This window comes from Arvicola amphibius, chromosome 5 (genome assembly GCF_903992535.2).
Source record: "Arvicola amphibius chromosome 5, mArvAmp1.2, whole genome shotgun sequence".
NCBI classification, from domain to species: domain Eukaryota; kingdom Metazoa; phylum Chordata; class Mammalia; order Rodentia; family Cricetidae; genus Arvicola; species Arvicola amphibius.
In genome coordinates this window covers 138,564,800-138,570,799 of record NC_052051.1, presented here as the reverse complement: position 1 = coordinate 138,570,799, position 6,000 = coordinate 138,564,800, and positions in this window count along the sequence as shown.

Below are 6,000 nucleotides of genomic sequence, written 5' to 3'. Positions count from 1 at the left end.
TTTAGATGGGATAGTTAGAAGGACAGAACAATACACCCAGCTTCTTTATAGTTAAAGCAGGAGAGAATTTGAAGTCTAAGGCATTATAATAAACTAGATAACTCAGGTCATGCTTTGATCATAAATGAACACCAACTGTCAGTGATTTTTAGCAACAGAAGTAGACGTGGCTCATTCAGGTGCGGTTAGGGATGAAAAGTCATGACCACAGTCACTGAAGATAACATTTTTCTGTGACACAATCAAGCTATGGATGTATTCTGTCTTCGTAGGAAGTTTGCCCCTAGCCATAGGAACTTGGTTTATTTCTCTCTCTCTCTTTTCTCTCTCTCTTTTTTTCCATCCAACTGTGACCTCTCATTTACCACTTGGGCCTCCCATTCCAAGGATGCCAGATTTTCTAGTTCTCAGCCAGACAGTATGATAGCTGACCGGGTGAGTCATTCTAGGGGCTTTGTTTTGGTTTGGAGGGGCACACTAAGCCAAAATTTAGGCATATTGAAGAAGCCTGGTTACAAAAATAATGTGGATCCGTAAAGATGGCTCAGAGATAAACAGTACTAGCTGCTCTTCCAGAGGTCCTGCGTTCAATTCCCAGCACCCACATGGTAGCTCACAACCATCTGTAATGAGATCTGGCGCCCTCTTCTGGCCTGCACGCAGACATGCACAGAGAAGTCGATACAACCCTGAGAGCTGACTAGGGGAAGGACTCTGGGTTGGATTCACAGGAAAAGTCAGTGTAAACAGAAGGATGAAAACAAGGGGGCTTTCTCTGATACACAATGTTGGACTGTGTCCTGATAGCCTCAGGAAAAATGGTAGTGGGTTTGAATTGCTATAGCAAAGTACTATAGACTTGGTTGCTTATGAGCAACAGCAATTTTGGTGATTGGGAAGTCCAAAGTCAGTGTTGGCAGGTTGAGTGTCTAGAGAGAACCCACCTTGTTGGTTCACGTATGGGACACTTGAATTATGTCCTTATGTGGTGGAAAGGGACAGTTCTCAGGGAGCACCTTCAACGTGGCTTTAACCTGATGATCTATAATTACTTCCCAATAACTCCCATCATCTAATCTCATTGGAGATTAGTTTTCAACATTGGACTTTGAAGAAACCAAATATTTAGAATATTGCAGATCATCCAAAAGGGTTACCAGAGAGTGAACCCCCCCAGTAAGATGGAAAGAGTCTAGGTACCCACCAGAAAGAACCTAGAGAATGACAAAGATGGGGGTGAATGATAAAGCCCTCTTGTCCCTTGTCCCTAGTTGGTGGTCACGAGTGTCTATATAGTATCCAGATTAATCCAACCTCTTTTCTCCAAAGGCTTCTCTAAACTTACCTCTTCCACCATCCCTTCCTTTGTTTGCTAGGTCTGTCATGTGGAAAATCTCCTGTCTTAGAGCTGGATCAAAGAAAGAGAAGGGGAAAGCCACACAGCACTCTGGACATACAGGGTGGGCAGGTGTGTGGTGGGATGTGTGTCCCATCTGGATGCCCTTTGCTACTTGTGTAAAAAGTAGGCCGTTTTCTCACGTGGAGCCTCACATTGAACACATTTATTCTGGTATGGACATACCCCAATGGAGAAAACTTTCTTACAGACAGGACTCGGTGCTGACAAAGGAAGGCAGCAAGTTTTGGGCTCCATTTCCTCTAGAACTCTGGTTTCTCCTCCTCCTTAAGTCACCCAATCAGCTCCTGTTACTGGCTACACATTGTTGACTTCACTGAAGCCTGTTGTTTTTTTATTTTAGAAAAATATCTCCAACTGAATTTCCACTTTTCTTCCCAATAGACTCTGTTTGCTGATTAGGTCACAAGGTTTCGGGACGCTAAATCAGACGTGTTAGTGTCCGTGACTAAAGTTGCTTAGATCTATATCTCTGTGTCTGTGTTATCTGCCGCGGAGATGAGAATGGGCTTTAAATTGATCTTCAAGGTGTTGAACAAATGTGTCCACTGAAACATTTTAGATATTTCTTTTAAACTCATCACTTCATGTCATAGGTTGGTCAACTTTCATATTTTCTTTATCCATGTGTTTTTCTGCTAAACACTGTGCATGGACCCCAGCCAGAAAACCCACTCACACAAGATCAATATCACTGGTGCTGAACACCTCTTTGGTGTGGGAAATGAGATCTTGTCTGCTAGGAATGTCTTTAGAATTTGTTGATTTTGGTTTGGTGTTGTGTAATTTGTCTTAGAGTCTGTTACGAGAACACCCATTTACTGTCAACAGACGGTGGAGAGCTCTGTAAAAATCTAATTAATTTGAAGATATGACTTCCATCACCCAATACTACCGCCGAGCTTCTGTAGAATGATGAGATACCGTGGAAAGGGGGTAATCATACACAGAGTGTATCGGAGCCTGTCCGCATCATTCGGTGGTGTTCTGTGGCTCTCTTCGGCTTCTCGAATTGCTTTGTATGTGTGGATTTTAAATGAATGTGTAGGCAACTGAATTGTGGCTCCTCAAAATATGTTTACTTGAAAACTTGTAATGCGACCTTATTTATAATAAGAGTCAAGGCATAAAAGCACCTAGGCAAGCAGCTTGAGATGAGATCATCCTGGACTCAGTTGGACTCGAGGCTCAGTGCTGAGTCCTTAGAGTAGAAGATGGAAGCAGACATTTATAAGTCAAGGAATACCAAGGGCTCTGGCAGCTGCCAGAAGCAAGAAGAAACGCACAGAGTTGTGTGTCAGGGTTTTCAAAGGAATCAACCTTGCTTGAGACTTTAACGAAACACATTTGCCCTCCAGAACCACATGTTGCTTTAAGTCACCAAGGGTATAAATATTAATTATGGTTAGCCTTAAAAACCAGTATGATGAAGAGCAAATTAAATTATTTTTTAACATATATTAAGGAACTTGTTACCTAAGGAGAAGTTGTCAAAGTAGGACCTAATGGCCTGAGTCTAGTTGTTATCTGATACCCCAAATAAAGTGTTATTGGAAAAGAGCTGGTGTGGGAGGTCCTTCTGTCCATGTGCAGCTTTCCTTGGCTAATGAATAAAGAAACTGCCCTGGCCCTGTCAATAGAGTAGAACTTAGGTAGGTGGGGAAGACGGAACTGAATTCTGGGAGGAAGAAAGCAGAGTCAGGGAGAAGCCATGGATCTTCTGCCTGAGACAAATGCCGGTTAGAATCTTTGACGGTAAGCCATCGCCGTGTGGCAATACACAGATTAATAGAAATGGGTTAAGTTAAGATGTAAGAGTTAGTCAGTAGGAAACTAGAGCTAATGGGCCAGGCAGTGATTTAATTAAATGCAGTTTCTGTGTGATTTTGGGGGGGCTAAGCTAGCTGGGTGGCTGGGACGAACAAGTGGGCCCTCCTCCAACACATAGCCTTGTCCTTTGTTTATATCACCTGTGGCTGCTTTTGTGCTGAAACAGCAGAGTTTGAGCCACCTTGACAGAAGCTACAAGGAACGCAGAGATGAATACATTACTTGATTTTTTTTTTTTGATGCAAGTTTACTTATAAAAAGAAACATTTTCCCAGGTGTAGTTGGCACACGCCTTTAATCCCAGAATTGGGGAAGCAGAGGCAGTCAGATCTCTGTGAGCTCAAGGCCAGTCTGGTCTACAAAGCGAGTTCTAGGACAGCTAGGGCTATTACACAGAGAAACCTGTTTTGAAAAACAAAACAACAGCAAAAAAACAAAAACAAAAACAAAACAAAAAGAGTAATTGTGGTTGGGATTTGGTGATGGGAGCTCTAGCTGCTCTTAATAATATCTACCTCAAAAAATCTATGCCACATTCTGAATTTGGTTAAGGCATATCTCTCCTATAGAACTGGTGATATTGATTAAAAGAAGCTCAACAAAAACAACTGATCTGTACATTTTATGTAGCCTCAAAGTAGATTGTTTGGTTTAACCTCCTCATTTTGACTTCTTGGACTTAATGTAAATTAGAAACATTATTAGGTTGGTAGATCGAGTAAGCAATAAACATACTCTTAGAATAAAGAAAAGAACTATTTATCATTGTATCGAAGGGCTGTCTTTCCCACATGATCTAGGTGCCTCTTATTTGATTAGTAATGAGAATACAAGCAGATGAGTTTTTCTTTGGGTGTGAAGGTCTCCCAGCTCCTGAAAGAGAGACATAGAAACTGAATGTAAGAAGCCTACAATAGCTTATCTACTTACCCGAGTTTTGTGTATAAAACTCATCATTTTGCCATTAAGGAAGTTATGACAATACATGATTTTCTCCTAACCTTTTGCAAGTGTTCTAAGGGAACATTTAGAAATTTGATCATTGAATTTCTCTTTGAACATTTCTGCCTGGCTCTGAAAAGATGTGTGTGTGTGTGTGTGTGTGTGTGTGTGTGTGTGTGTGTGTGTGTGTGTGTGTGTGCATTCACTTCTATGATCATGTGAATGAGGGTGTAAGTGGACAAGCATGTTTGTGTGCTTAGCATATGTGTGCATGTGCAGGACCGATGTCAACTGTAGGAATTGTAGGTATCATCCTCAGGTACTGTCCATTTTGTTTTTTGAGATAGGGGCTCTCATTGCCCTGGGGCTTGCCAATTTAGCTAGATTGGTTGGCCAGTGAGAACCAGGTGTTCCTCCTGTTGCTGCCTCCTTACTGCTGGGGTTACAGGTGCATGCTACCATATCCAGATTACCATACCTCCCAAATCATTTGTTCATTTATTCACTCATTCATTGTGTGTGTGTGTGTGTGTGTGTGTGTGTGTGTGTGTGTTGCACACATGGAGAGCACAGGACAAATTTTTGGAGTTGGTTCTCTCTCCTTCCACCATGTAGGTCCCAGGGGCCCAACTAAGGTCCACAGGCTGGTGCAGTCATTTACTGAGCTGGTCTTGCTGGCCCCATGCCAAGCTTTTCAGTGTGGGTCCTGAGAGCTGAGCTCACATCCTTGTGACTATATGTTAAGCTGCCTCCCCAGACCCTGAAAAACATCCCTTTTACCAAAATTTGTTTTAAAGTTCTTGAAAATTTACCTCAAGGCATTTTTCCCAAGGAAACAATGAAATATTTAACATTTCTCAGAGCATTGTCTATAATCATGAGAAATTTCAAATTACCTAAATTTGAAGTAGTAGTAGTGAATTGGTTAAAAAAAAAAAGTTACAGTGCTTTAGTGCTCATTCTGAGAGCTTATCCTTTAATATTTAATAACTCAGAATGATGTTCTTGGTGTCATTTTATAAATGTAAGAGGCAGAAAAGATGGAACTATTTGGTGTATACTAAACACACACTCAGAATAATAGGAGGAAGATAGCCTTGCATTCACTTCCATTTTCTAATGTTTCGTAATGTTTTTCATCACAAGAAAATATGTAAAGCGAGCAGTCTGTCTCTTTAAATATTTTAATCTGGAGTGGAGAATTATGAGTTGACATAAAAGCAAAGCTTTTCTCTGAAAGCTGACGAAGCACTTCAATCACAGCCTGTCAGGACAGCACTTTGGGACAGTCGGGTGTCCCCAGTGTCCCACCCTTGCCCCAAGTTGCAGTTTCTTGACCTGCAATCAAGAACATGGAGTTCACAGAGAACCTAAGCTCCAGGTGAGCTAGGGTCAGGAGAAGTGTGGTCTGTGAGCTCACCTCTCTCCCTGAAGTCCCACACTCACAGGGGCACCAGCCTATTGCTGCTCTTCCGCTGGGCCCGGAGGAAGCCGGCTTAGCACAGGAACGCCAACACTTGTTCAGGTGGAAGCTGAAAGCTCTGCTTCTTTCCTGGTCTGGGGGATTTCTCATCTTTTTTTAAAGTCCTCTTTGTTTTGATCAAGCCGTGGCAATGCATTTTCTTATGAAAAAAAGTCCGCTAAAAAAATTTAATTTGTACTAATCAGCCCCAGGCAGAGAGCCTGCAATAAACTTGATGTCAATTTCATGTTTTGTTGAAGTTTGTGATGTGGTTTGTTTTAGGATTGCCCCACCTCCTCTATCTTCTCTCTCTCTCTCAGTGTGCATATGTGTAGGGTGGGAGGGAAAT